Source organism: Neovison vison, chromosome 9 (assembly GCF_020171115.1).
Source record: "Neovison vison isolate M4711 chromosome 9, ASM_NN_V1, whole genome shotgun sequence".
Taxonomy (NCBI): Eukaryota; Metazoa; Chordata; class Mammalia; order Carnivora; family Mustelidae; genus Neogale; species Neogale vison.
The window spans coordinates 87,847,718-87,859,473 of NC_058099.1; the positions used below are offsets into that span (position 1 = coordinate 87,847,718).

The 11,756-nt window shown below is 38.3% G+C and overlaps 1 protein-coding gene across 2 annotated transcripts in view; it reads left to right on the plus strand.

The window, feature by feature from the left end:
* ALDH1A1 (aldehyde dehydrogenase 1 family member A1) overlaps positions 1-11,756 on the plus strand; it is a 392,715-nt gene that overhangs the window by 140,995 nt on the left and 239,964 nt on the right. The gene's annotated exons all lie outside the window — the stretch shown is intronic.

Sequence of the window (11,756 nt, forward strand, 5' to 3'; positions counted from 1 at the left end):
GCAGTTGGGATCCTTGCCACGTTTCTGTTTTGTACCAGCACAGTAATGAGTCTGTAAGAGGCTGCTGTGCCTTATCCTGTCTCTCACAGATTCATTCACTTCTTCAACGGGACCAAAATTCACATTTAGATTGAAAGTGCAGACATGATGAGCTTTGCTTCCCTGCAAGACATCCTAGTGTTCAACCAGGCTAGCACTCTGGGGAGTCCAAGCTTACACATTAGATTGGACAGTCATCAAAATGTGGATAGAAGACAAAAACATACTTGTGAATGATACCACTGTCGGTGAGTCAAGTACCCCAGCCATGGTTAATATAGTCTGAATGTGTCCCCCTGAAATTCCTGTATTGACGTCTAATTTCCAAGTTGATGATATTAGGAGATGAGGTCTTTGAGATGTGCTTAGGTTTTAAGGGCAGAGCGCTCATAAGTGAGGTTTAATGCTCTTATAAAAAAAGGCTGCACAGAGACCCTTCGCCCCTCCACCATGTCAAGTTGCAGGGAAAAGACAGCCAGCCGGCCGTCTATGAACTAGAAAGAAGGTTCTCACCAGACACTGAATCTGGACTTCCCAGACTCAGAACTGTGAGAAACTAATTTCTGTTGTGTTTAAGCCATACAATCTGTGGTATTTGGTTAGAGCAGCCTGAAGGAGCTAAAACAACCACTAACACCTCAAACTTAGGCAAAGGAAAAGGAACCCATTAAAAAGGAGAATGGAGAGAACCAGGAAGTCACAGGAGGAGGAGACAACATCAAATAGCACATCAAACACACCCAAGGAGCCCAAGAAAATAAGCACTAACCATGGTTATTGCACTGATAAAGTCACCGTGGGTTGGCCAGGGGTCATTTCAGCAGAGTAGCCTTTAATGAAGGGAAGTGAGGAAGCAGAGCTTGTCACTGAGGTGAGCTCTGTTAGGAAGTATGGACTCAAAGGAGGACAAGAATGACTTGTTTGGTTCCTAAAATATGCACCCCCTTAACCAAATGCGGTGTACAACGGAATTAGGGAAAATGGATAAGTTGGCTTTCTAATCTCTCACTTCAAATAAAAATAATATGTATAATACATAAAACCATTACTCTGTTTTAAGTCACACACAGCCTTTTCCCTTGATCACTTTTACTCCTTTCTATTCTTTTAAAGATGTTTTTCCTCTACTTTTCCTGGCGGCAGTTATGTCTCTTGGGCTAGACTGTAAACCACAAGAGGAAATAGAACTTCCTTCTAGTTCTTTTATCCTTCCTCAAGCAGTTCTTTGTATACACTTAGGAGGAAGTTCTTAATATTTATCACTAGATGGCGGTAAAGGTCAAACGTTGAATGAAACCAGGCCAGAAAACTCCCACGAGTAATACTTTTGAAATAAATGATGAAGGAAAACATTTGAAATCAATAGGAAAGTTATATTGCCCAATGCTATTGCCAAAATATCTGAAAATAATTCTGGCACACTGTTGGGGCTTAAAAAAGCAGATTCTTTTGGGAAAAGCAATGGAAATATGAAAGCCAACTGGTTGAAAAACGCAACTTAGTATTGATGTGCCTGTTTGTATGACGACGACTCCTAGAGACACACTCACCAGCTTTCTAGACAATATGAGAACCATACCTTAAATATTAAAGTCCAATTCTGTGCCTTCTGTCAGAAAACGTGCATTTCCCCAACAAGTAGAGTAGAGCGATTTCTTCACTTAGTATTTTACCGTTCCTCATTCTAGCCTCGTCTCTGTTTTCAGGAATAATTGGCTGATGCAAAAAATAGAAAATAACATCAGGATAGTGTATAATAGTTCTCACCGTATTTAATGGCATTTGTTTTTAATTTAAAATAATTTTACAGTTTCTAATTTTTTGCCAGCCTTTTATTTTAGAAAAGACGTAGGATTCTTTGCTGTTTTTTGAGTATGTTTATCATTTGCTTCTTTGCATAATGTGAATAGTTACAGTAGAACAATTTGGTAATATAGCTTTTGCTCTCCAAACAGCACCATTTGTGACTTTTGAACAGAGATGAAAGGGACCTCTAGCACCTAAATGGATCTATCTCCAAGAAAGAATCACAAAAATATGGGGGGCCTGGGTGGCTCAGTCAGTTAGGCGTCTGCCTTCAGCTCAGGTCATGATCCCAGGGTCCTGGGATCAAGCCCCGAATTGGTCTCCCTGCTCAGCAGAGAGTCTGCTTCTCCCTCTCCCTCTGCCTGCTGCTCTGCCTACTTATGCTCTCTATCTATCTCAAATAAATAAATAAAATCTTTAAAAAAAAAAAAAAAGAATCACAAAAACATGATGGTTTAGTGAAAATAGCCTGGTGGATCGGATGTTCCTCCCCTCAGTCCGTTTTGATGTAATTTTCCCCTAAACAGTCCCTGCGATGATTCACTCATTAATTAATTGTGAAATGGGAAGCTTATGCTTACAGTGGTACCAGACCCCAGGGGCATATACTGAACAGGACACTATTTCTGTTTTTATTTTGTATTGTCTTTTGGGATGGAGAATCCTTGACTCTTTTAAATGAAGATGGGAAAGAACCCATGAAGGAAGAGATTCAAAATAACAAAAAGCAGTAATGAGTTCCATGAGGTATAAATGTTTCCCTCTGAGTCGTATTTATGTATTTGTTTCACATAATCCACCCAAACACATAGAAACAAGGAGATACAGTGCGTTAGTTGTATCTACTTAAAAAAAAAACCACAACCATATAGTGAATCATTTTACTTCTCTGTTCCTTTAAATAAGAAGTAAAATTTGTGATTTTATATCAAAGTGAGGATTTTCTTGTTTGATATTTTGTTTCAGGAAAAAGATATAAAACTCACCCAAAAGAAAATATCAATATCTACTTGTAAATTATTTTCTTTTTTTTTTTACAACTTACAAAACTGTCACACATAACTAGGTCTGAAATTTTACACGTCCTAAATTTCACAGGAGTCATAGCTCGGATGTAGAGTCAATGTATGATCATTTATTTTGTCTTTGGTTAGTCAGGTCTTTCCCCCAAGTTCCAAACACTGGAAGAAAGGATGATCTTTGAATCCTGTCTTGTTTAAAATTTGTTAAAGTCAGTGCCTCTGGGAACAAATGACCAGTTCACCTCCAATGTCTAGTGTCCTCCAAGTAGAAAAGAGATGTTAGCCAGCAAACAGAAAGGCCAGGGAACACTGAGCCAGGGACCTCAACCTTTTCCTCTGCAATGAGCCCCTTCCACTAAGCACACTCCAAAACATCCTTGAGACTAGCCAAGGGAAAAAATGGAGGAAAACCAGAAACTAAGCTCTTTTTTTCTGGACAGGTAGAGGGTATCTAAATGATGATTAAATCAGACTAAAATTCACACCAGATGGCACTAAAAGTTCATGTTTCCCCCTCCTTAAACTGAGTATGAAGGTTTCTGATGAATAGATTATTTTTAGATAACATAAAGTTATCTTTTTAAAGAGTTTACATTCTGGGTCAGCTTCATGAGTATAAAACCTGTGCAGTTGCCTAGGTTCAGAAATTGTCCATTCAGAATGGCCCCACATTTGGTTTAATGGTCTGCTCTCACCATCTTAAAATTGTTAAGTTTTGGGTAAGGACCCTTACATTTTTATTTTGCTGTGCAGCCATGCTTGGCTATATTTTCTTTATATTATGCTATGACTTCTTCTTTTTTTTTTTTTTTTCAATCCCACTAGAGATAAACAACTAAATTTGCTTCTTTTTTTTTTTTTCCTTTTCCTTTTGAGGAATACTATAGCAGTTGGTTTTTCTAGGACTATATGGAGAAATTTTGTGTGTGCTTCTCTGATGTTTAACTTCTATGGTAATAGATTTAGAAAGTAGAGGACTGAACCTGGAGGAGTTAAAAGGAAGATGCCCAAGGTAAAGATTTTTAAAGTATAAAAATTGAGACATTTGAACTCAATAATTGGTTTCCTTTTTGACAACACAGAATTTCCAGTTGTTAACAATCTTTGTGAAAATGGAATGGCAGTAATTGTTTCCAGTTAGAAGCAAGAGACTATTTCCATTAGACAGGTCCAAACAAAACAGCCTTCTTTCCAGATGGGTTATGTGGTAGATGACTCAGCCTGGGACTAAGCTTGAGTTTCTATGGATTCCTGCGGTAGGGCCTAACACACACACACACACACACACACACACACACAGTGAAATTCTTCATGTGCAGATATATTCAAGTCATTTTCATTTCCTTTTCCCTCATATCTATTTTTTGCATTCTGCTCTGCCCCTTTTCACAGATACTTCCCCTACTTTTACATTGGATCCATGTGTGGTTCCATATTCAAAGAAAAAGATAAGTTTTCCACTCCTTTAAAAGCTGACACTATCGAATGTAATAATCTACAGTGAGATAAGAATATAAAGACTATAACCCACGACTTAGTTTACTACATGAAACCATTTATCTTTGTAGTAGCTTGTCTGACATTTCTGATACTGTAAGACATATTATAACAAACAACCATAATAAAGGAAGGTCTTATTGGTAGAAATGCTCTGCTAACCCCTCACATTAGCAGCTCCTACTTTATGTTAATATTTCCTTAGTTTTTTAATTGGTGCTAGAAGTTGATTATCTCACTTAATTTTCATCACCTCTCATCACTACAGATGAGTAAACTGAGGCATAGAGAAGGTAAGAAACTTGGCCAAGCCACAGAGTCCGTGTAAGATTGGGCTTTGCGTCAAGCAGCCTGAGTGATTCTTTTTTTTTTTTTTAAGATTTTATTTATTTATTTGACAGAGAGAGATTACAAGTGGGCAGAGAGGTAGGTAGAGAGAGAGAGAGGAGGAAGCAGGCTCCCTGCCGAGCAGAGAGCCCGATGCGGGACTCGATCCCAGGACCCTGAGATCATGACCTGAGCCGAAGGCAGCGGCTTAACCCACTGAGCCACCCAGGCGCCCCTGAGTGATTCTTAATTATAGTTGTGAAGACACTGACTTTTGAGTCAAAAAGTAAACAGTGGTGACAACTGTAGGAAGGCGTGTTGTTTACACTTCAGTGTTAAAGAAAGGATTTGGAAGGTGTCCCTTTGGTCACTGAGTCAATATCCACGTTTCCACATGACTGCGTTTTGGGTTTCCAGACACCAACAAGCTCTTTCTTTTCCTGTATTTCTGGCTCAGCCTGAAGGAGATACACCAACTCCAGGACAAGGATTTCCTTTCAGGTGCTCCAATATTTTTTTTAAGTCATTTTAATTTGGAGCTGAGAATGAGCTTTGTCCAATTTAATCACCATAAGATTTATATCATACCAAGAGCTGGAGGGAAAATAAAATTCATTCGATCGTGTTGACTATTCGGCCTATGGTTGCTAATCATCTTAGTGTTATTTTTCTTTTCACTTTCTCTCAGGTGGTTTAATGTTAGCTGTCCCTCCAATTTCTTACGCACGTATTAAATGTTACTTTAATTTCATTAGGTCAATCCTTATAGCAACTCTGTAAGGTAGGTATTAGTAACAATAGTACTAGAAGTAGTAGTAGCAATGGTATCTTACTGATGAAGAAGAATAGGTTAGAAAAGGTCATTATTATCCCCACAGTTAATGAATAAGCACTAGAGGTGCTTGATTAGAAGCACCTCTAGTTTGATTAGAACTCAGATCTCCCTGCCCCCAAGTCACTGCTCTGTGTACTACTCCACTCCCATGTGACCGTGAACCCCTAACAGGTATCCACAGATGTCTTTTCTTCTCCCTTCTCTTTGCTAGCAACGTTCTATGATTTTCATTTTTAAAAAAGCATAATTAATCTCAGCCTTCATTTGCTAAATGTGATCTTTTGAACTATAGTTATGCCAGGAAATTGAGCATACCTTATCAGCATCCCCTCAAATATTTTTCCCAAGATGATTATCTAATTCTTATATCACAATGACCAGAATAGGAAACTCCCATGCTTTTTAAAAGCAATGCCAGTTTGTGAACTTGCACAGCCGCTCCATGGACAATATTGCAAGCAATGGTACAAGGAAAGGAAAGACATTCTGGTGCCCTATGCATGCCTATCATCTTTTTACAACAATGGGTGTCACAATATCGCTGTTCTTCCCCAAGTCATCCAGGACCCTGCTACTTTCCCTTTAAAGATGAAATGTAATTACCCTCCCCGTGGACATAGGCAGGATTGTGACTTGCTTAAACCTAAAATGATGTGTCAGAAGTAATGGTGGGACCTCTGAGGCTAGGTTGTAGGAGGTGATGTAGCTTCTGCATTGGTGGACAGAACACTTGCGCTGGAGTGGCAAACTGTTCTTTCAGCGGGCTTACTTCCCGAGGACACCATGCTGTAAGGAAGCTCAATCTAGTCTACTGGGAGAAGACTTATATGTAATATCATATAAAGAGAGAGATGCCTGGCCAGCCCTTATTTTTCTAGCTCCAGTGAACTATGATTGTAGGAGATTCCTCTCGCCAGAACTGCCTCGCCAGGAGGAGAGAGCATTGGTGGTGATTCCCCACAGAGGTCTTGGTAACAGCAGAATGATGAGGGTACGGGAGCTCTAAGCAGATTGCTGTGCTTTTTCCCTCCTGCTTCCCATCCCTTCATAGCTCCCAGGTTCTTGCCTATTTCTAAACCTGGACTCCTGGTCTTCTACTCATTCCTAGTCTCCTGGTCTTCTACTCATTCCTTGTCCCTTACCCCAACACACTCGTATCTGTAAATCCCTCCTTTGTAAGTTAGCCAATCTGTTTCTGTTTCTTGCAACCAAAGACCAAATGGATTCTCCTGATACTTAAGCTTATAGACGCCTATGGCTTCATATCAGCACATACACATACTCATCCAGATCCATGTTTAAGTAAAAGGATGAATTTAGGGAACCTGAGTAGTTCCCAGACATGATGAACCCAGACATGAGGTCTGAAGCTCTAGGCAGCCACGTTGAGTCCAAGAGATAACTAACATAAGGCAAATGCCAAATAAGCCTGAGATTTCCTGATACTATTCAGCCTCAATGCAAGCAGTGGTCTTCCCTAGATTTCCTGTGGGGGAAAAATGTTTATTTACCCACTATTAGTCATCTTTTTCTGTTAATTACAGAGGACCACAAAATTAAGTGATATGTACACAGAAAATATCCTTGTGTGTTCCATATGAGGTGTGTAGGAACAAGGACAGAAGAGGAAGAAGAAAAGTCGAAAGGGAGTCCTGTTCAGAGTACTTAACCTCGGCATTCTGGTGATAGAGAGGTCACCTGAGGTGCCCCATAGGATATAAAGAGCAGAGGAGGGTGACTTTGTAATCATAAGAAAACAAGCAAACCAATGAGGATAGATAAAACTAACATAGAAGCAAGGACCAACTACCTTTGGGGACATTTTAGCCATAGATGAAGTGTGCAGAGCATATGTGTGTGGAGCCCAGATAGAAAGGGATAAAAGACCAATGAGTAATATATGGGGTGTGGATGGTTTCCAATGTTAAATAGTCTGTCTTTTGTATTGTGCCTATATTTATGTAGATTGTTGAAAATAATATCACTATTTTCTTTGAGAAAGTTATCTCTAGTAGTATATAGTTTCTACTCGTCCATGCCAGACTCAGCAAGTATTGTGTGTGTGTGTGTGTGTGAACAAAATCACTATAGGTTTACAAAAATTCACGTTATCAGACAACAAGGGATAATGGAAGGTTTTTTGGCAAATGCAAAATGCTGGCTACCTGTTTTATGTGTTTGTTTACTTATTTACAAATTTAAATATTTAAGTGTATGCTATCTACTAGGGACTGGGTAGGGTTTGAGAAAAATGGAAGTGAATAAAACAAACACAGCCCCTATCTTTAAGAAGCTTAGAGAAGGAAAAGGACAACTGAGCCAGCAATTGTAATACAGGATTACAGAAGCACTGAGGCAGAAGGCCAGACCACGATTTCGAGTTTCAAGGAAACTTGGGAAGAATTGCTGTCCTGACACAGAGCTGACGTCTTCGTGTGAGTTACAAACACAAATGGAGGGAACGGGGAGTTTTCCTAGAGTTTAACCATTTTATGCATAATATTGTCAGAGGTTTAACCTATACCACGGTTTACCGAGAGGACTATCTTATCCACATGGAAAAACTGATTCCTTAGCATCATGTTTAATTTCAGTATCTGGTCATGGAGCTGGAGATGTTTTATCATCTTTTTCTTTCTCTCTGTCAATCAAATCCTGATAATAAATACACTTATAACTAATAGTTGACATTTATATCTCCAATTGTTTTTTTCCTTTAAACCTAACCATTGAAGGGAAGTGAGCTATCAAAAAAAAAAATTGACAGTGAATAAATTGCTTTTCATGGCCTTGTGAAGTAGATTTGCACACACACACATACACACACACACAAATATCACTGTAAGTAGAAGAAGGTGTTCTTATCTTTACTTATTATTAAAATAACATCTTTGTCAAAAAACTTAGCTTCCGAAGTAGCTTCTCATTCAGTCTCGCTTGTTCTTTGGCCTTTCTTCCCACAGATAATAACTTCAGTGAGATGGATCTGGGGTCAGGAGATCTGTGCTCAAATTTACATTCATTCATTCACCTACTGTGTGAACCTGGGCAAGTCAGATGACCTTTGGGAACTTTTGATTTCTCATCCATAAAAAGCAGATAACAGCCCCCTCACAGATTTGCCTGAGGACTAAGTAAAAGAAAATTAAACATCTAAAAATAGTTTTTAACAATGAAAGATTCTTGATAAGCAAATGTATTCATTTAATCTTTCAACAAAATGAAATACCACTTGTTCTTCAGGCATTCCCTATTTTCTAGCTTTTCCCCCAGTTCTGTTGCCTATTTCCTATTTTGCTAAAATATTTCATATGTGTCTGTATTAATAATCATTACATTATGCTGTCATCTTTTGCACAGTTCTTTGCCTCTGGACTTATTTTAAGCTTCAAAAGTTGAGAACTGTTTTTTCATAAACTTTGTTTTTTAGGACACTTTCAGGTTTACAGCATAATTATGCAGAGTTCCAAACACCCTATCTCTCTCTTAGTTTTCTTTATAACATCTTGTCTTAGCTTCTACTAACTGGGGATCATTGTTACAATTGATGAACCAATACTGATACATTGTTACTAACCAAAATCCAAGATTTAGTGGTCTGTGGTATGTTTAACATGTCTGTAGGTTGTAAAGTTCTCTGGGTTTTGTCAGATGCATAATAGATCCACCATTACCATATCATACAGAATACTTTAATTACCCTAAAAATGTCCTGTGATTCTCCTGTTCATCCCTTCCTTCCTCACCCCAATTCCTTATGCAACCACTCTTCTTTCACTGTCCCTATAGTTTTGCCTTTTCCATCACATCTTGTAGATGGAGTCATATAGTGTGCAGCCTTTTCCAACTGGCTTCTTTCACTGAACAATATGTGCTTAAGATTTGTCCATGTCTTTTCCTCCATGCCTCGCTGGTAATTTTTTTGATGGGTGACTGATATTTTGGTGTATGAATGTACTACAGGTTTTTTTTAATCATTAGAAGATAGCTTGATTGCTTCCATGTTGAGAAAATTATGAACAAAAGTACTGTACTCATTTGTGTGCAAGTTCGTGTATGGACATAAGTTTTCAACTCATTTGAATAAATACCTAGCAAGGTCATTGCTGAATTTTACAATAACACTGTCTTTTAATTTTGTAAGAAACTGCCAAATTGTCTTCCAAAATGGCTATTCTGTTTTGCATTCCTATTAGCAATGAATCAAAGTTCCCACTGCTGCACATGAAATGGATTTTGGTTATTCTAATAGGTATGTACTAGTATCTCATTGTTGTTTTAATTTGCAATTCCCTAATGATAGGTTAAGTATCATCGTATGATTATCTGCCATCTTTATATCTTCTTTGAGGAGGTGCCTATTCAGATCTTTTGCTCATTTTAGAATTAGATTGTTTTCTTACTGTTGAGTTTTTAGAGTTCTTTGGAAATCAGTCCTCTATCAGATACTTAGTTTGCAAAGATTTCCTCCTTCTCCTGGGCTTGTCTTCTCATTCCCTTAGCAGTGTCTTTTGCAGAGCAGTGCTCCCTTTTAATGAAGATGACCCTTTTTTGTTGTCCTTGCATGGATCATGGAGAGCTATGTATTTTTATCTTCTAAGAATTATCTTTATATAACTACTTACTACTCTACTATGCAATTGTGTATCCGCTTACCTATCCTAGTGTATGGAATATAGTCAGGAACCCCCTATTATTTTTTTTTTTTTAAGATTTTATTTATTTATTTGTCAGAGAGAGGGAGAGCGAGAAAGCGAGCACAGGCAGGCAGAGGTAGAGGAGCCTGATGTGGGACTCGATCCGCTGAGCAAGGAGCCCGATGTGGGACTCCATCACAGGACACTGGGATCATGACCTGAGCGGAAGGCAGCTGCTTTACCAACTGAGCGACCCAGACGCCCTCCCCCCCCATTAGTTTTTGATAATAAAATAATTTAGCACCTTCTCCTCATCTCCCATCTTCTACCACTAACTTCATCCAGAAGTTGGAAGGCAAGAGAACCTGCATGATAAAAGTCTTCGGAATCATCTAGAGGAGAGCAAAAAGGAGCAGTCAATGGACAGGGGTGAAAGGCAGCCAAAAAGATAGTAACTCACTTAGGCAACTTCTCCCAAGTTAGTTAGGAAGAGGAAGAGGTGTGGTTGCAGTCCTGGCTAGCAGGAATATTCATACCACCTTGACCCTATTTTTTAGAATAGTGCTAATAAAAATACCTTGATAATTTCATCCTGCCTCGATGTAGCAGCCCCAGGTACCCTCTGATTTCCCACTCAGGTACTTCTCCAACCAAACAAGCACACAAAGGAGGTACCTTGTGTAATAACAAAAGAACTAAAAAATTCAGAGGCTGTAATAATCAGCATATCTGCCAGCTTCAATTTGGCTGATATATTAGGACCCAAGCGATCATGATTGTTCCACAGGAGCTTTGACCTAAGTTTCACACTTCACACAGAAATTACTTCAATATGGATCACAAACTTTAAATGTTAAATGGAAAACTATAAAACTTAGGAGAAAACAGTGGGGAAAATTCTCAGAGATTAAGATCTGTAAAAAGTCTGTAAATGGGACACCAAAAGCACAATGAAAAAAAAAATTGAAAATCTGAATCACATTAAAATTTAAAGTGTTTGCTCTGAGACAGACCAAGTAAGACGAGCTGCAGACTAAGAGGAAACATTTGTGAACCATGTATTTGACAAAGGACTACTATCTAGAATATAAAAAGAATTCTCTAAAACTTAACAATAACAAATAAACAGTATCAAATGCAAAATAGTGGCAATTTCAAATGCTGGCAAGGTTGTGGAGAAACTATTCATTTATTATGGAAAAGTGAAGCGGTATAGCTACTCTGGAAATAGCTTGACAGTTTCTTTGAAAACTCAGCATGCAACTACCATTTTTTAAAACGAGAGAAATTTTCATTGCTCTTATCATTTTGTCTTCACACTGGTTTGTGAAACAGCAGAATTTTCAGTTGTTAAAATGCCAATGCCATAAATCCATTATGACAAAGGCATGCTCTCAATTATCTGCACCCAGGTGATACAATGTAAGGAGTCCATTTTCCAACTCTGTGAATATTTTAAAATTTCTTAGTAATTTTAGTATGCAAAATCAATTTCATTAAAGTATTGTAATTTAGGATTCAAGCTCCTTTCCTTGATACAAAGTTAAACAACTGCCTTACACACACACATACATAGAGAACCAGTGACTCACA